At 44.0% G+C, this 23,069-nt stretch overlaps 1 long non-coding RNA gene across 2 annotated transcripts in view; it reads left to right on the top strand.

Annotated features, from left to right (window-relative positions):
- Positions 1 to 23,069, top strand: part of LOC121085548 — a 132,011-nt gene that overhangs the window by 70,053 nt on the left and 38,889 nt on the right. For both annotated transcript variants that reach the window (XR_005827103.1, XR_005827102.1), the window contains exon 4: positions 9,200 to 9,352. This is a non-coding gene — a long non-coding RNA (uncharacterized LOC121085548). The remainder of the gene's footprint in view (positions 1 to 9,199; positions 9,353 to 23,069) is intronic.

Below are 23,069 nucleotides of genomic sequence, written 5' to 3'. Positions count from 1 at the left end.
AAACCGCTTCCCCCCGCTCCCCCCACCCCCCCTTTTTCTTTTGTAAAATAAAAATAAATTATTTAAAAATAAGTTTCCTAGCTGACAACATTATATGAACCCCATATGCTGTGAGATTTAGGTCATTAACAGGATGATTCAGACGTAAGGTCCTTATATTCATTCCCACTCCTGAGAATTTCCCTTAAGGAATAAAACTTCTTTCCTGCACTTGGTTAGAAAGAAAACCAAACCCTCTTCTCCTTCCTTTTTTCTTTTTCCTTTTTTTTTTTTTTTTTCTTTTTTTGACTGGAAAGTAAGACAACTAATAAACCCGATGTTGAGCTCTGGCACACGCTGTAGTCCAATATAAGCTCAGGATACGAGCGGTGTGACTCCAGCAGGAGTTCGCAGCGCTCCTCCCCGTGAGCCCTTGACTGATGCCTTGTCCGATCGCTTCTTCCCTTTCCTCTCCCCTGCTCCATGCGGAGACATGTGCCAGCAGGGGCTAAAGGGTGGTTCAGAGTATTCCCTTTTCATTTTTTTTTCTTATGGAGCGGGACAGAAGGTGCCAGGAGTGCTGCTGTATTGGTTTGCATCGCTGTGAGAAGGCTGACCAAGGGCACAGCCCAAGCTCTGCCCCTGAGCAATGGAGAGTTGTGATCTTGCAGTCCAGCTGCTGTCTTGATGTAACTGGTTTCCTTTTCCCTGGGGGGGGGGAGGTCATATAAGCTGCAGTAACTCTCTTGCTGCAAGAGGAATTAAGAGTACTTGGAATGTGCAAAGTTCCTGAGGTGCACATAAAGCAATCAGTTTACGATGAGTTGGTTTCACACACTTTCCTCTTTTGTTGTTCCTTATAAAAAACAAATGCAAACAAAATATATCCTTTCGTTTATGTAGGAAATAGAGCGAGTTTAGTGGCACGTGGTGCTTGGCCATTCTGCAGTTCCATTTAAATGCCCATGTGCCCACGTACTTTCTTGCTTACTGCTTCCCTGGTGGTGGCCCTGTCAATTTGATTTAAACATTGCTCTGACATGATCTTTAATATTTCAAAATCTATTGTCTGACTTTCCCCCAACCCCTTTGGTCATTCTTTCTCAATACTCAGCAACTTCTACATTCGTTCCCTTGGTTTTGCTCCTTGAATTGGGAAGCCTCGTAGCTGGCTCTTGTATTACCTGATCCCCAGCTGAATAAAGCGGTACCAAGCTGCCTTGGTTCATAGGGTCTCTGTAGCTTTCTTTTAAAATTTGCTTGAGTTCATTTGTTTCAAGCTTCTCTGCTGTTCTGGTCTGATTTCACAGCTGCTTTTTGTACTGTGTCTTCAGTTTGGGGGTAATCCCAAAACAGAGCAAGTTTACTAAATACCTCGCACGATTTTCCCTTTTACTGGCACTGCTTTAGGCAGCTAACTGCACAGCTGCATTACTTGCTGCATTTTAAAGACAAATCCAGCCTGAGAGGAGGATCAGAGGGGCTGCCCGCACTATGCTGCCTTTCACCATGTTCCTGACTCACATTTTGCTACACCAGCTGCTGCCAACATCCTCACCTTTCAGGCACTTGCTCTAGTCCTGTGCCTCTCCTCCCTTTCCTCTAGCTGATGTCTCGCCGCTGTTTAAATCCACATCCAACCATGCTTTTATTACACACCGAGAGGAAAACTGCCCAATGATTCCTTTTCATTCTCCACCTTCCTTTTGTTTCGCCTTAAATATGTTCAAGGGGGAAACGGGAGGAGTGATGGAAAAGGAAGGGTTCGGTCTAGACTTCCAAAGCAATTTCCTTTTCCCTACGGAGCACAGCTCATTTCCTTCCAAAGCAGCGTGGCCGGGAAGTTGCACATTGCTTCTGACTTTCCTGAAATTTGTTGAGTCAAAGCACAGCTACTAGGAGTGGTCCGGAGGACTGTACACACAAGTGTGTGAGTGTTCTTCTCTCTCTCTCGCTGCCAAACAGAAGAGTAAACAGAGATTAATGTGGAAAGGAGAGGGCGGTCTAGATAAGCAGCCACAGGGTGGAAATGTTGAAAGAAAATAGACAAATATCCATAGACACACCTGCGTTTGGGTGTTTCTGCATTGTGGGGCCTCACAGGGCTGATTTTTGCCATAAATGTCTCAGAGACTGAATACTGAGCACTGTGGAGGTTGATGATTTGCCTGAAGGTTAATTGTGAGGTTTTGCTTTTGGGGGGGGGGGGGGGGGGGGGGGGAAGAAAAAAAAAGGTGACAGTTTATAGTTGTAACATTAACTCTTCATTTAACCAAAGACAGGAGAGTGTTTTTTGTTTAAAATGCATTTACATTTGCTGGTTTTGAATCATATCCCATTTAGAACTGTTGCATCTGCTTTTACCAAGTTTGTGTTTGCTTCAAATCAAATTAATAAATTGCTTTCAGTCAAATTAAAACCAGACCAAAAGAGCAGCGTAGTCGTGACTGAGCAACTTGCCTCCTGTTAGTTCAAGGCACTCTCTGTTTAAGGTTTTCAGGTGAATTAAACTCAGTTTGGCAAGGAAGTGCTTCCAAAGAAGAAAGAGTGATGAGATCATAATATGTCAACACCATGGAGCTTCTAATTTAGTTGATGCCTTTATGTGTTTGTTTACTTAAGAGATGAGATGATTTCTGTGTTGAGTGTGTGGAGACACGAACAGGAAGATGAGCTGGAATCTGACTATGTGCTTGATTTACAATAATTATTTCATCCATTCAGTTTGGCTTTTGTTTAGCAAGACAAATTACATGGTGTTTATTGTGCTGCTACCAGTATTTGCAGATTCATGTCTGAATAACTGGTATTTATTTCTGAGTCTCAAAAAGCTCATAACTGGTTTCCTGTGTCAATTGTCAGAAAATGCACAATGAAACTTCAGAGGAGTGCTTCCAGCCTACTAGGTATTGCAGTTCAGCAGGAGCTTGAGTTGGTTGATCTTTTTGTAGTAGAGGAATTGATGGGGAGACTGCCTTTGTATTTAATCTCAAAAAGTGAAGTTCAGCCAACTCTACAGGCAGAGGAGCTTTAAAAGATCTCCTGCTTCCCAGACCCCTTGGCTTGAATTCCCGACTACAGAAAACCCTTCTGCTTTTAGCCACAAGGCAAAACACCGCAGTGTTGGCTCCTCTCACACTTGATGACATTTTTTTTGTGTGTGAAGGAAAACATCTGGCTGAGGAAGAGATTGTGTATGGGCAGGCACTGGCAGGGAGCGGTTACTACATCCACTTAACCATCCTGTGCTGGGTAGTGCCAGCTGTCAGGGTCTCAAAACCTGGGAGTTGCCATCTGGGATAAGAAAGAGATGTTACAATATGTAATGTAATGTAATGTAAAGCCCCTGTTATGGAGCTCATGCTGCAGATTACAGACCTTTTTGGTGAGAGTGTGGGATGCAGCTTCTTGCTTCAGCCAGGTTGCAGCTGGCCAGGCTGGTGTGCTGGGAAGTGCAACTTGTCCATTTGCGGAGCCACCTCTGGAGCAAATAGATGAGTTGTTGGTAGCCGAAGGAGTCTGAATTGCTTACAGCCTTATCATCCATCCATCTGTGTGGGACTCGCTGGTGTGAGTTTTTGACAGCTGTGGCTGGCAGGGAAATCTCGGCTCTGTTAAAAGGAGTTCTGGCAGCACCAGGTATTCAAGATGAAACGGAGGTGGAGGAAAAAAAGATGGCTGTGACATTTCTACTGATATCATCTGCCACTGAGTGGGCGCTGCTTCTTCCTGAAACATCTAACTATGTAGTTTGGAAATTTTTTTTTGCCTGTTTGCTGTCTACAGTAGGTGTTAAGACTGCACTTAGTAGATCAGGGAAGGGTGAGAGGTAAGGTGCTGCTTTCTGAGAGGGAGAATGGATGCACAACAAATACAAATGGTTTAGAAAATGCCACTTTTGTAGCTGTGATCATGGCATTACTGGGAGCTTTTAATACCCAAAGCAATATCAATACACTCTGACCAACAGGAGGGACTGCAATAGTGTGTAACGTGTATACCATGCCAGGAAAAGACAGGCCAGTATCTCATGTTTTCAAGTAATTTTTATCTTGTTTTTCCAAATATGCACTCTAATGGTACTTGGGGGGCAGGGGGAGATGACCTTTCTTGCACGAGTTGGAGTTGTGAATGTTTTTGTACATGTAGTTGCTCAGTCTTGCAGGAAGCAGGGGCAGTTCCAGGGAAAAAAAAACCAGTTGTGTTCCAGGATTTGAAGCAGTGCTATTCTAAATGAGGCAGATCGAAAACATAGAGGCACAGGTAGAAATTAAAATAAGGAAAAAAGCAAGGTATCCAATTTTCTTGCTCACCATCTGGTAGGACTGTAGAGCCTGAGCTGTGTCCCAGGGTCTGTCAGTGCCATGTTGTACAGCCTTATGAAAGTAACTCATCTGAATGTTCCTGAGGCCTTTTATTTGGGAAATAGGGATAGTAAGCAAGGTGCCTTGAGTTCTAGGGATAAAAAGATGCTATATGAAAATAGAGTTTTAACCTTGTTAATATGATTATCAATTTATTCTCACCATAATTTTTGCATCAGATGTAACCACTCTTTTTCTGTGAACAGTGTAAGATGCATAAAGTTGCAGAAGTATTATAATTTCTCAGAAGGCATTGCTCAGAGGTAACCTGTAAAAGCTTTGGGTGCTTTGCTTTGTCCTGGTCTGTAACGTAGCCAGTAGCAGTAAAGTCTTCTCAGATCAATGTATTTCAGCTGAATTGTTTAGAACTTTCCCAGCAAATGATCAACAAATAGAGCACACCTGAAAAGGAAGCCAGCATTTTCTTTCTGTTTTTGAAGTTGCCTCATATTTTGGAAAACAAGATGGAAAAGGCTAGATCTTGTATAGCATCCTCATCTAAAGAACGGTGTGTCTTTCGCTTAACTGACACTGGTAGAAGAAAATAGATGAGAAAAGTTACGTTTCTTATTCTTACCATTACATCTCAATTACTGTTGCTGTAGCTGACTGTGCTAGAAGGTGCACAAGGATTTGTGGTCATCTCTTTGCATCAAGAGTGGCAATGCTCAGGTCTTATTTCTAGCGTAGTCATGCCTGTCCCATCAAATGTCTCCTTTTCAGTTTTGCTGGCTCAAATAAAGTTAAGTGCATTTGCAGTGAAAAACTAAGTGTGCTCTTAGCAGTCTCTAGATTTGGAAAAAAAACTGTTTAGTGAACAACCCTTGATTGCAATCTCTAGTCTCAGAACTGGTTGCTGCACTCACCTGCCGCCTTTCAGCGCTGTAGCTGAGCTCAAAGGGGCCAGAACAGGCAGATCACTATGAACCCGAGTGGAACTGGAAATGTGTATGTAAACATTATTTTTGGCTAGCGTTTTTTTTTTTTTTTTTTCTCCTTTGGTACAGATGTGGTGAATAACCACCTTCACTAAACTAGTTGGAAGCAGGTGGAATAACATGTTATACACCATGGACAGAAAGTGTTTTCAATGTGAAAGAAGTCTTGGAGTTTCCTAATTGCTTGTAGGAGGAATACTTTCTTCCTGAAACTTCAGGAGGTGGATGAAGACATAAGGGCTGCATATCCCTTGATTCTTGCTAACTTTACCTAAGTACTTAATAGGTGCTACAGAAATAAGTGTGACCAGAGAACCAGAATGCTTCTCAGAGAGCAGCTTTTCAAGATGTGGCACTGTCCATTTTGTGCCACCCTGGTAGCCCTGTTAAAGCAGCTCAGAGCAGATCCCTCCATCACAAATGCATAAAATGGGTTGGGGATGATGGACGATAAAGGTGCATCTCCCTCCCACATCACTAAGTTCTTGTTCTTTTTCCTACCCACTGCCCTTTACATCAGAAACATTACTGGATATGCATCTGGGAAATCAGAATGTTTGTTTTACTTCTTTTCAAAGTATTTTCATGGGTTTAGGTGAGTGTTTGACTTACATTCATTGGCCCTTGCACAAGAGACTGTGAAAGTTATTTCCTTTTTCCTTAATTAGAGCACGCAGAATATCAGGTTTCGGAGCAGTGAATTTCCTCTCAGGAGATAGGTGAGAGTATGTGGAAGAAGTGGTTGTTTTTGTAGACTTGAGAAGTTGGTCCTTCTGTACTTTCCAGATACTTTCTTAAGCCAAACTTGTACTTTTTATATAGACAGAAGTGCAATCTTTTTTTTTTTTTCCACCCACCCTCCCTTTTTCCTTTTTCTTTTGGAGTTAAATAGACAAATGGAGAGTTATCAATTTCTGAGGGATTTTCTAGGAGGCTGCTAAGAGGAGTGTAGTGGCAAACATGGTGAAGGCAACAGGCCAACTGAGTTTGTGTGTAACTTGATTTGAGTCAGCAGAGCCTCACCAGAGGTAAAGCCAAGCCCTCTGCTTTTATGGGCTATTTTCATGCATGACTTATTTGCAGTGCTAGTGAGAGAGGGAAGAAAAAGAAAAAGGGAGAGACGTTCCTCTCTCTTTGATCATGTCCTCGTTTTTAAGGTCATGTGTTTTTATATCTGCTGGTTTGTCTGTGTGGGTGGGCAGGTATGAGTCTCGGTCTGTCTCCTCCTTGTGCAATGTCAGGGGGAAGTTCAGGTCGGCGTGCTGCTGGAGCCAGCCCACATCCTTCACCCACACAGCCCCGAGAAGCAGTTGCACACATCAATCAGGGAAAACCCTCAGCTCTTTGCACCGTTGGAGCAGGTGTGTGAGCTCACAGTGACATCAGGTGACATGATGCCACAGGTCAGCCACGGGCACCTGGTATGTGTTCCGAGTACAACAGGTCTACCTCCCAAAATAAATTACAGTCTTTGATGCGAAACATACAGCTCCAGCACTCAGACCACCGATACCCATCCTTTCCTCCCGCAGGTACGCTGGGGTGGAGCAGAGGGGAAGAAAAGTGAGGGAGATGATTCTGCAGAAAATTTCAGATCTCTGTGCAAAACCCCCTGCCTTGTGCCGTGCTCTTAAAATTGTCGACCAGCTACAGGTGTTGCAGAGGGAGAAAGGGAAGACCAAGGCTGCATCCAGCCAGAAGGAAAGCTGGCTAGATCAGCCGCAAGCCAAGGACTGGGGAGTTCTTTTGAAGCACAGACAGATGCTGTGCTGTTGGGTAAAGTTCTTGCAAAGCCACTGCTTTCAGGTCCTTTTAGCGTTGGGGGTTTTTGAAACACCAATATTGCACCTTGTTTTCTTTCCTTGAAAGACGAACCCAGAGCACACGCACACTCACCCTACCCAACCCTCTTTATTTGGGCGTCTGTGGTTTGTAGTAGACCAGCGCCTAGCTGTAAATAAATTAACTGTATGAAGTGGAAATACTCTGCTTCCCCAAGTGGAGCTGCTGGCTTTTTCCAAGTCCTATGTACTTGGACCACCTCTGCCATGGAGTGTGAGGCCAACTCTGTCCCCCTGTGCCCTGGGAAGTGTGGATGGGCATTACTGGCTTAATTAGCCCCTGGAAATTTAGTAGCGTGGCTCTGGGTTGTATGAAGAAATATGAGAGAGGAATTTGGTGTCAGCTTCTGGCACTTCAAATAGGGTATCTGTGTAAAGAACCTTGATTTTGCTAAATTAACATAGTTTATTGGAACAAGTTATTCTTTGGACTTGTGCCAGAGGGCAGAGGAGGGGATCCAAGGAGCACTGGGGCAGTAGGTGTCTCCAGTTCTCAGCATGCTCTCAGAATGCTGATGAAGTGATGCCTCCACCGTTTGGGGCTGGGGTTTCAAAAGTTTAGTGTCTCTCTAGAAATGGAGTTTAGGGTATCTAATATCAATCTATCTGTAGCACTCCACTCCTGGGTGCCCTGGGGACAGCATGCATGCGCACCAGCCTTCCAGTTGCAGTCCAAACCTTGCTTATGAACAAGTGTAAGAAGAAACTCAGAGAATTCAACTTTTAAATTTAATGGCTTATCTAATTATTTAATCTTTACACGTAAGAAGAAAGCAAGATTCTAAGAGAGTGGTGGTAATCATTATAGAAATCCTTTCTATAATAATCTTTTCTATATATTATTTTCTTAACAACAACAAAAAAGACTTTTTCATCCTTTAAAATATTGTGGCCTTTCTGATTCAGTGTGTTCGCAGACATGTAAAAATTACAGGGTAAGGGCCTAGTTGGGAACAAATTCCCCTTATATTGCCATGCCAACAGTGTTCATGCTGCTCCATTTCACCTACAGATAATAATAGACATAGGCGCCCAGACACAGGAGAGGAGGTGGCTTCAGTTCTGTGCACAGTCCTTAGATACGGCAGAGCAATTCAAACTCCTGCAGGGTATTTCCAGCTTTGAAACAATTTTGCTTGGTGATGGAAGGTAATGACTTAGCAAGTGTATAATTGAATATTGCCATATATTGCATATTACATAAATATTACATATATATTACAGGACTCTTTGTTGGTGTGACTTCTGTGAAAGGGATCTGAGTCTTTCTGGTTTTAGGATGTGAACTCACCACCGCCAAACAGTTGGGAAGAATCTTCCCACAGGGAGAAATTTCTTCTTTCCCCATCCCATCCCTTTGGGTTTTTTTCTGCCAACAGCCTCTCCTGCAAACAAACTCCTGGACCAGCTGCCTCAGTGTCAGGGTTTTTGCCTTTCCTACAGAAGCTCGTCCCTGCTTGTTTCGCACTTGGGAGCCATTGGGCAGTGTTGGCCCCACCTGAAGGTGCAGGAAGGCTTTCCATGCATGTGGCTAACGTTGTGTGGGTGCTGACCTGCAGGCTGAAGCACAGGAGAGTGGCCGTGCAATGGGCATGGAGGGGTCACACATGCTTGGCCGTACCAGCTCTGGTTTGCTACTTTATCATACGAACGAGCTCACTCTCCTAATCAGGTTTTCACACAGTGAGGGTGGTGCAGGCTGGTACAGATGGCAGGGAATGGAGGGGGGCAGGGAGAGAGGGAGAAGAAATGGAAAACAAAGAAGATAAATATTTGTCAGGCTTGATAGTGTTAATGAAAACACAAAGAAAGAAGGGAAGAAAGCAATGTTTGGAGAGCGAAGAGTGACCTGACAAATGTGACCTCTGTTTTTCCCAAGGGCTTCTGACTTTGAAATCAAATCTGGCTTTAATGTTCACCAGGTGCCATCAGGGTGTTTTGATTCCCTTTAAGGAAGGGAATCAGCCTTAAAGTTTCAGCATCTGTGCTTCAGTGACAGGGTGTATTCTTGTTCAGATCATAACCCTTGAGGTTCAAAGGACGAGCAGCTCAATAATTAATTCTGTTACTTCCACAGGAGGCGATGAACACAGACCTGGACTTCATGTGGGTTTTGCCACAGGACCCTTTCCCCTGTCCCTGCTCAAACCGGCTCTGCCCGAGCATCTCTGAACAGCCAGCCGGTGCGACCGGAAAGCCAGGCAGATGCAGCTCAGAAGAAATGCTGGCAGTAAGATTATTCCTCATGCTAAAATTATACTTTAAAGTTCATACTTTGTCAGCTGAGATTATAGTTCAATTTCTTGGAGGAAGTGAGACATTATTTTGCTCAAGATATATGGCTCTTTGTCTCCTGTTGTTATATAGGCAAATTGTTGGTACTTATCATCCTCCCGGCTGCTTCCCCTCCGTGGGTAATTGTACCTCTGATATTACCTGGATGTCTCAGCCTTGCTTGTGCCCTGAGTGTCACATATAGATTTCAGCTCTTCAGGTGATTGTCTTGTCCTGCAGAAGACAGATTTATAGGAATATTGCATATTGTCAGCCAGAGGAAATGACCGGCTGATTGGTGGAGTCTTTGCTCCCCCCCAGCTCTCTCATCTTTCCTCCGGGAGGCCTGAGAGCTGACCGTTCCTGGGTGGCTTCCCCTGCTGCTACAAGGCTCAGGAGATACAAGCAGCTCATCCAACCCCCTGGCACAGAGGCTGTGTGGCAGCGGGGAGGAAGGCAGGGTAGGCAGCATGTCCTTGACAGAAGATATTTTTGCAGGGGGTGGGGAACCTAGGTCTAGTCAAGCACCAGCTCAAAACTATTGAAGTGCTGGGCACCGGAGTAGCGGGGTGGGCAAGATGCATCCAACAACAATTGCAGTGTCTGTGGTTCTCTCAGCCTCAGCGCTGTTGCAAAATGGGTGCCTTAGGAACAGAATGATTACAATAGTATCTTTAACACCTCTAGTTGTATTGTAGGACCTCATGTGTCCAGAAGTGCCACACGATGACTGCTCCTTCTCCTTGTCAGTATGGCCACCTCCTGCACCCAATTTTCTGTTCTATGGTCACCTTCTGCAACCAATTATCTGTTCTACAGTCCAGTAATTTACAAGTGTAGGATCAGAGCAATTTCAACAGGAGATTGGGAAGGGAAGGGGTTTGAAAGGGCCAGTTGAATCTGGCGAATCAAATGGTTAAACAACTGGTGCCACAGCCAGGGGTTTGGCTGCTAAGGCTGTGGGACTCGGTGAAACCTGGTTTCCTGGGGGCTGATGAGGCCCATCTGACAGGAGAAAAAAGCATCTTCATTCATAGGCTTTCCAAGCTGGTGAAGAGGGCTTTAAACTACAGTTGCTGGGGGAGGGGCACCTCAATCCATCCCAGTCCTACCAGTTTGATACCAGTGCCATCAATAGATGTCCAGAGCCTGGAGAGGGATGGCAGAGCAGCAGGAGAGCACCTGAAGAGCAGCACAAAGGAATTCCAGCCAGTAAGTCAGCTCCATCAGGGGCCCAACTTAAATGCCCCTATGCAAGCGCACATAGCATGGGGAATACGTAAGAGTTAGAGACGTGCACATGTGCAGGGCTATGATTTTATTGGCATCATGGAGATGTGGTGGGATGGCTCCTACGACTGGAGTGTTGGAATGGAAGGATACAGGCTCTTTAGGAAGAGGAGATGAGGGGCTGTCACTCTCTATGTCAGTGACCAGCTGGAGTGCGTGGAGCTCTGCCTGTGGATGGATGAGGAGCCGACTGAGAGCCTATGGGTCAGGATTAAAGGGAGGGCAGGGCCAGGTGACATTACACTGGGGGTCTGCTCAGAAGACTGAGCAGATGAAGTCCTCAATAGACAGAGAGGAACAGCCTCATGTTCACAAGCCCTGGTCCTCATGGGGGATTTCAACCACCCCAGTATCTGTTGGAGGGACAACACGGCAGGGCATAAGCAATCCAGGAGGCTCCTGGAATGCGTTGATTGTAACTTCCTTCCCCAATAGAGGAGCCAATGAGAAGTGCTATGTTGGACCTTGTTCTCACCAACAAGGAGGGACTAGTGGGGAATGTGAAGCTCAAGGGCACCCTTGGCTGCAATGACCATGAAATGGTGGAGTTCAAGGTCCTTAGTGCAGTGAGGACAGTGCACAGCAAGCTCGCTACCTTGGGCTTCAGGGGAGCAGACTTCAGCCTCTTCAGGGATGTGCTTGGTAGGGTATCCCATCCCTCCATGGGATAAAGCCCTGGAGGAAGGCGGGGCCAAAGAAATTTGATTGGTATTCAAGGATCACTCCTTCAAGCTCGGGAGTGATGCATCCCAACAAAGAGGGAGTCATGCAAAAATGCCAGCAGGCTGCATGGATGGACAAGGAGCTCCTGGACAAACTCAAACACAAAAAGGAAGCCTACAGAGTGTGGAAGCAAGGATGGGCGGCCTGGTAGGAACACAAAGAAATTGTCTGAGCAGCCAGGGGTGAGGTTAGGAAAGCTGAAGCCCTGATAGAATTAAATGCGGCCAGGGACATCAAAGGCAACAAGAAAAGGTTCCATAGGTATGTTGATGATAAAAGGAAGATTAAGGAAAGTGTGGGTCCTTTCCAGAAGGAAACAGAGACCTGGCTACCCGGGATATGGAGAAGGCTGAGGTACTCAACAACTTATTTGCCTCAGTCTTCACCAGCAAATGTTCCAGCCACACCACCCAAGTTGTAGAAGGTAAAGACAGGGATGGGGAGAATGAACTGCCCACTGCAGGAGACGATCAGCTCTGAGATCGTCTAAGGAACCTGAAGGTGCACAGATCCATGGGGTCTGATGAGATGCATTTGTGGGTCCTGAGGGAACTGACAGATGAAGTTGCTAAGCCATTTTCCATCATATTTGAGAAGCTGTGGCAGTCTGGTGAAGTTTCCACTGATTGGAAAAGGGGAAAAATAAGCCCTATTTTTAAAAAGAAAAAACAAAAGAGAAACCTGAGGATCTACAGGCAAGTCAGTATCACCTCTGTTCCTGGCAAATTCATGGCGTGGGTCCTCCTGGAAACCATTCTAAGGCACATGGAAAATAAGGAGGTGATTGGTGGCAGCCAAAAAGGCTTCACTACGGGCAAAACCTGCCTGACAAACCTGATGACCTTTGAAAGGATTACAGTGTTGGTGGATAAAGGAAGAGCAACTGACGTCATCTACCTGGACTTGTGCAAAGCATTTGACACTGTCCCACACATCATCCTGGTCTCTAAACTGGAGAGACCATGGATTTGACAGATAGACCACTTGGTAGATAAGGAATCAGCTGGATGGTTACACTCACAGAGTTTCAATCAACAGCTCAATGTCCAAGTGGAGACCAGTGATGAGTGGTGTTTCTCAGGGGTCCATACTGGGACCAGTAGTGCTGTTCAATATCTTTTTTGTCAGCACAGACACCAGGATTGAGTGCACCCTCAGCCAGTTTGCCAACAGCACCAAACTGTGTGGTACAGCTGACACAGTGGAGGGAAGCGATGCTATTCAGAGGGACCTTGACAGGCTTGAGAGGTGGACCTGAGTGAACCTCATGAAGTTCAACAAGGACAAGTGCAAGGTCCTGCACCAGGGTTGGGGCAATCCCAAGCACAAATACAGTCTGGGTGGAGAATTGATTGAGAACTGTCTTGAGGAGGACAACTTGGCGGTGCTGGTGGACAAAAAGCTCAACATGGCCTAGCAATGTATGCTCGCAGCCCAGAAAGCCCCCCGTGCCCTGGGCTGCATCCCCAGCAGCGTGGCCAGCAGGGCGAGGGAGGGGATTCTGCCCCTCTGCTCTGCTCTGGTGAGACCCCCCTGCAGCGCTGCATCCAGCTCTGGGGCCACCAACATGGGAAGGACACGGACATGTTGGAGCAGGTCCAGAGGAAGCCATGAAGATGATCAGAGGGCTAGAGCCCCTCTGCTGTGAAGAGAAGCTGACAGTTGGGGTTCTTTAGCCTGGAGAAGAGAAGGCTCAAGGGAGACCTTACAGGACCTGCAGGTACCTAAAGTACTGGTACCAGGAAGCTGGAGAGGGGCTTCTGACAAGGGCCTGTAGTGACAGAACAAGGGGGAATGGCTTTAAACTGAAAGAGGGCAGGTTTAGATTAGATATTAGGAAGAAATTCTTTATTGTGAGGATGGTGAGGCACTGGCCCAGGCTGCCCAGAGCAGCTGTGGGTGCCCCATCCCTGGCAGTGTTCAAGGCCAGGCTGGATGGGGCTGGGAGCAGCCTGGTCTGGTGGAAGGTGTCCCTGCCCAGGGCAGGGGGGTTGGAACCAGATTGTCTTGAAGGTCCCTGCCGGCTCAAACAATTCTCTGCGTGTTTGATTTGGGATGCTGTTCTGCACCAAAAATCCAAGTTCATGTAATACTGCCATGATCTAAGCCTGTGTTACTGTAAAGTGTGTGTTGACTTGCATAGTGCCTTCCAAATCTATTCAGAGCTCTATACTATAAGGACACTTGTGCTGGAGAATGTGGACCTTCCTCAATTGCACCGAGTGATTTTTAAGGATGCTTCAACAGTGGGGACTGGATAATAGAGCCTGGAGGAGAATGTTTCGAAGTTGATTTCAATGGATGAGAACAACCAGTCCACCTTGGAAATAATATTGACATGATTTTTTTTCTCATATAAGTTGTTTTTCGTGTAGTTAAAAATAGTATATTAGTATTTCTAAAGTCTTCTGTAGCTAGTGTTCAGCAGCAAATTCTGGAAGGTTCATGAGCAGCTGCAGAACTAAAAGAAAAACAGGAATTCAAGAGGAACCTGCCTCAATATTCACAGCTGAAAGGTTCTCCTGTTGCATTCCCAAATTTAACCTTCAGCTTCACTTCCATGGAGCCGTAGCATAGTTCTGATTATAGTGTGTAATGAACAGCATCAGATAAAATGTTTACTACTTTTTGTTCTTTGTACTAAGAAAACATCAAATAATTCATATATACACATGGGGAAATTGTATTCTGAAACTTCAGCTGTGCTTCTGGTTTTCAGCCGTACCCATTACTGGCGATGAATCTTTTTGTTTGTGTGAGTGAACAGAGGAATGCTTACACTAAGATGCCCTGAGGTTAGTGTTCTGGATGTATTTTGCCTGGTTGTTTTTACATGTATTTTTCTACTCCTGACATGTATTTTTCTACTCCTGCAAATCTGCAGTAGTTGCAAATCAGCCTGCAAGGTTACGAAGACATAAGTAAACCAATGAGTTCATGAGTTTGATATATTATACCCATAGTTTTCTTCATTATTTTTTTTTCATGTCTTAAAGCGGATATGAATTGCCAGTGAGCACCCACAGTAGGTCAAGTTTGCATCATCAATTATTTTGTGTCTTTGAGATGTTTTGAACATCACATATATTTAGTGTATATATACATATAATTGGAGAGGTCTGTGTTAGTTTTCTGTGCACTTATCTGATACAAAAATTTGTTTGCAAACAGCGGCTTTCTCTTATTGTCTAGCTAGCCACAAAACAAAAGCAAAATGAGAGAGAGTGCTAATCATTGTTACTTATTAAATTCAGCATGTTTACTGCATGTACCCATTTGTTCACATTATCAATTCACTGCCCGCGGAAACCTGCTCTCTGAGCAGTAATTGCACCGATAGCCTTAAGTGTGAACAAGAAGATACTGGACTGGATGTAATTAAACTTCAAAATCTGGATCAGTGGTTCATTTCAGTGAGTGCTTTCTTTGAAATTTCCTTTAAGATTGGTGGGATGTTAAGGACCCACAGAAGTGCAAATGCATCTGATGACTCCAGGGACAAGCAAAGACAGGCAAGGCACTGCGGTGGTTACAGCAGAGACAGGTGATGCAGGAGATGACGGAGCTCTTGGGGAGATACCCGTGCCACAATCGCCGTGCTCCAGGTGCAGCAGCTTCAAAAAATAAATCTGAAACTCCTTTGGATTGTTCCTTAAAAAAAAAAAGACTGTGGTCGTGAAGCCCAGAGTGATTTTTTTTTTTTTTTCAGCTCTGCTATTGACCTGTGAGTTCCTAAAGGGGGGTAAAAAAAAAAAGGTTGGCTAATGAAATGCTGGCATACCTTTGCGTAGAGCATGCAGATGGGTGTCGATGTAATAATGTAACATGCCATATGAAGAAGAGATAGAGTAGAAGGGTACATCTGCTGGCAATCTTTCTTTTTAATTTGGAGCCACCTGAAGGCGGTAAGTAGCTGAATAATAACCTGATCCCCATATGGCTTCCGTTCTTTCAGAGTAATAGTGTGCGGGCGTTGGGGGGGGCAAGAAAAAAAGTCTACTTTTAGCTCCGGCTTCTGTTTGCCTCTTTGTGAGCCTGAGAACATTTCCTGTCTGCTTGGTGGTGGGAAATGTAACCAAAACAGGCGTTGGTGAGCGACATTTCTCATGCCTGGCTTTCTGCATTGGGTTTTCTGTACCACCTTAGAGGAGTTGCAACACGCATGAAGAGGGAAGGAGGCCAGACCTTCAGCTTGCTTTGCAGCTGACTCGCTGTAATGTTTTACACTGTTGGCTTCAAAGCATATTTTTTTATTGTATCTAAAATATATCTCTCAACTGTTATTTCTTATAGCCCTGTACTGTAAAGAGCAGGTGAATATTGTCCTTTGAAATACAGGTAGTTTTGCAAGTGGTATATTTTGAAATAGGGAGTTTTGCTTTGGTCTAGAATTTATACATAGGCTCTCTACTTACAGTTTTCTCATGTTTGCTTCTGTATCTTGCCATACTTTCCTTCCTGTCTGTGTTGTCTTATTTCCTCTCTAAATTATAGATATGATGGAGCAACCATTTTCATTGAAAAGGGCTTCACTTTTGGGGATAATCTATGGCTGTTTAAAGAAAGGTCAGCAGTTCACAGGGGTGTTGCCGAACATGGGATTAAATGAGATGCGGCTTTAGGAAAAACAACACAAAACAGCAACTCAGCACCTGCAATCTTGAGATGGATAGTACTAGGAAGAAATGCCCATCCTGCTTGTTTTTTAAGGAAGTTTTGTGCCAGATTACAGCTCTTGCCCTGTCTCTGTCAAAATAAGTTTTGCGACGCAAATTCACCCACTCGTAAAGGGTGAGGTGAGGAAAGGAGGGTGAGTGTGGAAAGGAGCAACAGCGAGAGAATTTGTACTTTGGCTGTGATTTAGTATTGATGCTACACTAAAGCATTGTAAACACAGGTTAGGGTTGTAGATTGAGAAGCAATATCAGTATTGGCATCTTTACTAGTATCTGTTGCCCTATTGAGTTGCTTAATTGCTTTAATGAGAGAATGTGAAGATATGCAACTCTGTAGAAAGAATTTGGGAAGGAGATAATCAAGTTGCCTCATTTTTTGGTTTGTTCAAACCAATACCCATGTATTTATTGAAGATGAGAATACAAAGTTATGGATTTGAAGGCACACAGGCATGGAGTAGTTAGAGTTGGATTTCTGTGAGAAATTCTACTGCATTTTTTTCCTACTTGGAAAAATGTAAAATCCTGAAGCAAACTTCACTGCCCATTTTTCACTCCTTTTGCTTACCTCCAGAAAATAAAGTCTAGGCTGCTCTTTGTCAGCTTTCTGTAATTTCTAACTCCAGCTTGCTGCATCTTCTGGTTCAGCAGCACAAGGGGGACATGGTAGCACAGTGAAACTGGCGGCTTCTCATCTGGGTGTCATCAAGGGAAATAAACTGTGGATGAGCAGGTTCCAGAAATCCCAATCCAGCATGAAAGCAGCTGTGAATTCCATCCTCTGGACACTGCTTTAGGACCTTAACAATTAGTCTTCCTTTCCCCCAGTAGGATTTTAGGTCCTGCAGAAGTCTATTACCTGTCCCTAGGTAGGCATGAACAACAACTCCGAGATTGCTACAATGTTGTGAGTGCTAAGGTGTTTAAATTGCATGTATGTGTACATAGAAGCATAAAATCATAGAATCATTTCAGTTGGAAAAGACCTTTAAGATCACAATCCCAACCCTTAACCCAGCTCTGCCAAGGCCACCACTAAACCCTGTCCCTGAGCATCTACAAGTTTCTGAAACTCCCCCAGTGCCGGTGCCCCCTCCCCGGGCAGCCTGTGCCGGTGCCTGACCACCCTTCCAGGGCAGAAATGTCCCCTCACCCCCACCCTAACCCTGCCCTGGCGCAGCTCGAGGCCGTTCCCTCTGCTCCTGTCGCTCCTTCCCTGGGAGCAGAGACCGACCCCCTGCCCACAGCCCCCTGTCAGGCAGCTGTAGGGAGCCATCAGGGCCCCCCCGAGCCCCCTCCTCTCCAGGCTGCCTCCCCCCTCAGCCTGTGCCCCAGCCCCTTCCCCAGCCCCTGCCCGTCTCTGGACACGCTCCAGCCCCTCAGCGTCCCTCTGGCAGCGAGGGGCCCAGAGCTGAGCCCAGGGTTAGGGGCTCATTTTTTTTTTTATATATTATTTTTAATTAAGGACATAGACATGGTACTTTGCATTTGGCACCTTTGTATTCCTCTACATGTTGTTCCAGCATCAGTTTTGCTGTTAATACCTCTTGTTTTGGAATGCTGGGTAAGGAATGCACTTGGATATGCAGATTCTTGCTTTTCTATATATTGTCCAGTTGGATGTTCTTCACAGGGCTGTATGATGGAGCTAAGACATAGTTTGTTTCACCTGGTAGGGAATGTTGTGAAATTCTAGTCGGAAATAATGATACTATGACATTCCATGTTTAAGAGAGATCTGGTACCTGTATTAAACCAGAGGTCTGCTTGGCGGTGGACAGAAAGGCTGTGTCTGTACTAAGTTAAATGCACCTGGGAGCATCGTCTGGCACTGAGGGCAGGGACAGCCCGTGAACTTATCATACAACACTTGCTCTCTGAGAGAAGGTGGCCCCATCCAAACTGGGTTACAGGATTTATCCCTGGGCTGTGTTTTTCCCCTGTGGGGCTGGGGAGAGTGCTGGCAAGCCTGTGCCAAACCTGTACCAAGGACTTGTCTAATAACTGAACTGCAGAGACAATGCAAGGCTGCTGTCCGGGATTGCTCCTTGGTACTGTTTAATTTGCTGATGTAGAAGTGGCCAAGGAGGAATGTTTGGCTTTTTATCTCTGGTTATCCTGTTTATTGAGGATCAGCACTCCAACCGATGCATTTGGGAACTCATTTTGTCTTATCACTGCTGAAGACTTTGTTATGGTTTTGCATTAAAATGACACGCGTGCTACTACTGCATCTCTCTTGGAAAAAAAAAAAAAGAATACGGAAGCAGCAGCCTTAAGCAAGTGTAACACTGGCCGCTGTACATGAGGCTCTGTGATGATGGGACTGAAAGAGCTTGCCTTTTCCCTGAGGTGTTTTTTGCCCTTTCCTTAAGATTTCAGGGGGTGATAGTGATTTCTTGTTACCACAATATATAGTGCATTTCAGCTGTGTGCTTCAAGTGCATGCCTAGTGTGTGTGTGTATGTATGTGTATATATATATGAATAGCATGCACATACATGCATTGCCAATTTACAGAGATGTGTAGTGTCTGTGTATGATGTTTGATGGTTGGTATTAAGTGATAGTGACAGGTCAGGTGACTGCTGAGGCGCAGACCCAGCAGGAGGCGGTGCATGTGCATCTTCAACATTAACACAATCGACATCCGCCCAACAGAAGGGTGGCCGGGGCCTTTCCTTAGGAAACATATGCCAAAACTATTATCGGAGACTACGTCATGGCCTGCGGCAAAATGGACAGGATGTTAATGAGGAGGGAATTGTGGAAGGAATCCGAGTGCATCCCATATTATCAAAACAGAATGCTGAATAAACAGATTATTTCCATTACTGTGCCTTGTCAGCAGTCTTGGCATTTTGATCTTTATCAGGTTTATGCTAATAAAGGTTTATTTTTCATTACCTAGTTGATACAGGTTTGGGGGTGTTTTAAGTGCAAAACAAAAAAAAAATGAAAGAAATGCATGCAAACATCTGGGAGGCTGTAAAAGACACTGTGGACCCAGGACAGCTCATTATTTCTCCTTGACGAAGAAATCTGTGGTGCGTCCTGTGATGTCTGTGACAGTGTGTAATGAGGCACTCCACAATGTCAAGCCCAGAGTTGTAATTCTGTCTTATCAACTGCAATAATGAGACTTTTTGAACTACTGAACTCAGCAGAAGTTATAGGTGTAAAGAAAATGGTTTGTGTTTTGCAACTATTTACAACAAGTGGAGACCAGGGAACTCGAATCGGTTATTTTTTCATTTGAGGACCACGTATGAGAACCTGAACTTTGAATTAATTTGTGTTGATGATTCCAGCAGTGTCTGGCAATGGTTTAATTTCATATTTGGCAATTTTCCTCTGTAGTCCTGTATTGGAGGTTCAATATTTTACTGTTTGCTTTGCTTCTAGTTGTTGTTTCCTCTGGTCTTTTTCTTCCTGTCCCACTTCCCTTCCCTGAAGGTTTCCCTGAGTAGCAGGAGTGAGATGGCTAACATAAATAACTTTGGGGATAACAACTGTCCATTTAAAGTAAATTTTTGGGTGTGTTCTAGAAAACAAAATACCAAAGCAATATCAAACTCCTAATTTTTTTCCAAGATGCAAACTGTTAAGAGTTTGCATTTTTATGGATGGATCAGAAGTTCAACATTAACATTAGTTTCATGTCCCTTGAAATGCTAAGCTGGTCCCTCTGTTTATTCATAAAATTAATTAAATCTGGCCAATGTCATAGCAAGTTCATCTTACTAATTTTCAGCTGCCTTGTCTTCTCTGGACAATGAATGTATTTTTCCCCACATCTTGGCTAACGTGCAGTAACTACCATGAGGCAAGCTGTAGTTGTAATATGAGTTATCGGGATGACGTGGCTCTTGGCAAAGTATTCGCAAACTCCCTTGACTTGGTTATGGTTTTACCAAATGTCAGCTAATATGCACTAAGACAGGTCTTGCTGCCTGTCGCCCTGACAGGAACGACTTCAGCCCTGACCTGGAGCTTCCCTGTCTCGGGGTGCAGAGGTGGCTCGTGTGCCAGAGCTGTTCCAGCCTCAGCCCCTCAAGGTGCAAACCCATGCCCCAGTCTGCTAGAAACAAGCTGCCTGGTGTTGCAAACCCCATCAAACAGCCCTTGACTGACAAGTCACTGTAACTTATTATCAACCTGAGCTTGATTTGAGGAACCAGCTATTGGTAAAGTGTCACAGCACTCTCCAAACTGCAACAAGGTCTTTTACCATCTCATACCAACATACTCTTCATGCCAGTCCCTCCACTGCCTTCTCCTAGTCTTAGTCTCTCCCCATCCCAGGCTTGCTCTCCCTCTCTCTGCTTCTTCCTCATGTCTCTTCCTTGGCCACTGTCTCTTCATTGGCTCTCAACCACTCAACAGAACCAGCCACAGCTGCACCTTGTCTACATTGGCCAATCCACTGCCCCTGAAGCCAGCCCACAGTTGTATATTATCAATGCTAATTAACCCAGCTTCATTCCTCTACAGTAAAGGTCATCTAAAACATTTGTTTGTTCTTAAACTTTCCTTTGCAGGGAAAGTGCCTCTAAATATCAGGTACTTAAGAAAGGGAGAATTTGGATCTGGTCTGTTTGTTCATGTACCATACCATCATTCCAAGTGACCTAGTTTAAGATTGTGATGACATCTGAAGAGCAGACTATTGAAAATGTTGTTTGTGAGAGCCTGTGTGCCAGAAAAATATAGGGTAAAATCATCTTCATGAGATGCTACATCATCTGCAGAATGCATCTCTCAGTAAATACAAGTGGATTTATTTTCCTTAAGAGGAACACAGTGAGCCTCTCACAGGAATGCACCTTCATAAGGCTGAAAGAAAATAAGCAGAGGTTTTGGTTCTTTTTAAAGCTTCAGCAGCAGCAATTTTCTGCAGTACCCCACAGCTGCAGGTGTCGTGAATGAACAGCTGTTACTGCCAGCCTGCTCTAGATTCACGCATAGCGATGGGACATTGAATAAAAAACTTCTGTGGTACTCTGGAAACAAAATGACCGTTCTTAGTGTGCTTGGCAAAATAAGCATGGAAATTTTGTTTTATTATTGTAAACCAAGATCCAGAACCTGAGAGTCCAAAATAGTACTGTAGCTTCCAGCTAAAAATCAAGGCCTGTCAGGTGGTATCACATCCACTCCCTTTCCAGCTTTATTTGACCCAAGAGGAAATTCGTTGAAATGCTTGCTAACCTTTACTGAACAAGAAGAGTGACTTAATAAACATGATTTTCCCTTGGGGAGTTTTACTGCCTGGCCTAGGTTGAGGCAAGGTTTCCCCCCTGACATTTTTTCTACCCATGTTCTGAGTCTTCCAGGAAACACAGCAGTAGCTCTCAAGGAGACTAGTTGCACTGGTGTTCCCCTGGAAGAAGCGTAATATTTGTTGACCAGAGCCTTAGCAAAAAGAAATTACACTACATATAAGCCAATAAGAAAGGCAGATTTGTACTGTTCTGATCTCATAAACCTTATGAGTTTTCATTATCTCATTCTTTGTAGGGAAAAGGTAAATTTATGGACAACGGCTGGGAAACAGAATGTGTTTTGCTTTTCCTTAATGCATCCTGCTAGTAATCTTGTACTGACTGCAGGTTGTGTTATAAGATGAATAAGTAAAGGCTATTTTGAGAAGGAAAGTTGTCTTACTATATGTTTTCCCATCCCGATTCTGGTTGATGATACCCTTTAGTTAACTGGTTAACTTCAGTGAGTAAAACTCATAATAATCTGTTACTGTTATTTAAAATATTTTTTTTAAATCCCAATTTTCTCACTTTTCTGTCATTGCTCAGAGTGAAATCCACATGGCTCAAGCTGAATACGTGTTAGACTATTGATTTTTCTCCTCTTGGTCAACATCCATCAACCAGAATAAATTCCGTACTGAAATAATAAATATGCCTTCCCACCCAAAGAATGACAATGCATTCCTTTCCACTTCCAGGCATGAAGAATTATTTGTGCTTGTTTGTTTGCTGTGTCAGCACTGAAGGAACACATCAGCATTTCTTGCAATTCATGTGCCACCAAAAAGGCTCTTTTCTTTATAGAAGTCCTCCACTTCTTAATTGTCCCACTACTGCCTGAGTCTCTGTAAATGAACATCTCACTCCAAGGGTATATACTAGAAATGCAACGGATAGCTTGTTTAATAGGCTTGCAGACTATAAGTAAATAGCACAGCTGCATCAATAAGGGCTGAAAATTCACCCACAATTTTAAAGATGTATTAGTCTCGCTCCTGGTACCATTTTTATTGTTTTTAAAGGCAGTGTTTTGAGATATATGCATATACATGTACCTATACATGTATCTGTATGCATGTGTAACAGAAAATAATTCTTTTTGTTTGGTTTGATAACTAATTCTCTACAGAAAATAACAGTAATGAACATAAACCCATTCTTTGCCATACCATTTTAGCTTGGCTTTTTGTTGTACTGAGATTCAACTCTGCTCTGCATTCTTACATGTACACCATATTATTTTGCTCATTACTGCTTAACTGTCATGCAGGTAGTACCTACCCATCCTTGTACCGTTATTGGACAGGAAATGTATAGAGCACAGATCATTGTTATCCAAAGAAGCTCATTGTTGTGGCTTTAACACAGGAAAACTAAATATGGTTAATATGGGATTTTTTAGTGTTTTTAAATGATTCCTTTGGTTTTCAAAGCACACAGTTCAGTCTTCTGGGCCAAAGAAGTTACTTCAGTTTTAATAATTCATATTTGATTTTTAAAATAGTTATCAAACTGTGGAAAGAGTTTTGTTGGTTTTCTTGACTTAGTATACTTTAAATTCAAATATAGAATTGAGGGTGTTTTGGGTTTTTTCCTCAGTTATTTTCTGGATAGGATTGCTTTAGAGAGATAATTGGAGCATTGTAGCTTAAGTTAACATGGCATGGGTGATGCCTTATTGCTTCAACATTGATGTAAATAAAATTGGGGATTCTAG

Source organism: Falco naumanni, chromosome 3, assembly GCF_017639655.2.
Source record: "Falco naumanni isolate bFalNau1 chromosome 3, bFalNau1.pat, whole genome shotgun sequence".
Taxonomy (NCBI): Eukaryota; Metazoa; Chordata; class Aves; order Falconiformes; family Falconidae; genus Falco; species Falco naumanni.
Note: the sequence above shows the minus strand (reverse complement) of the source record. Positions and strands in the feature narration are given on the sequence as shown.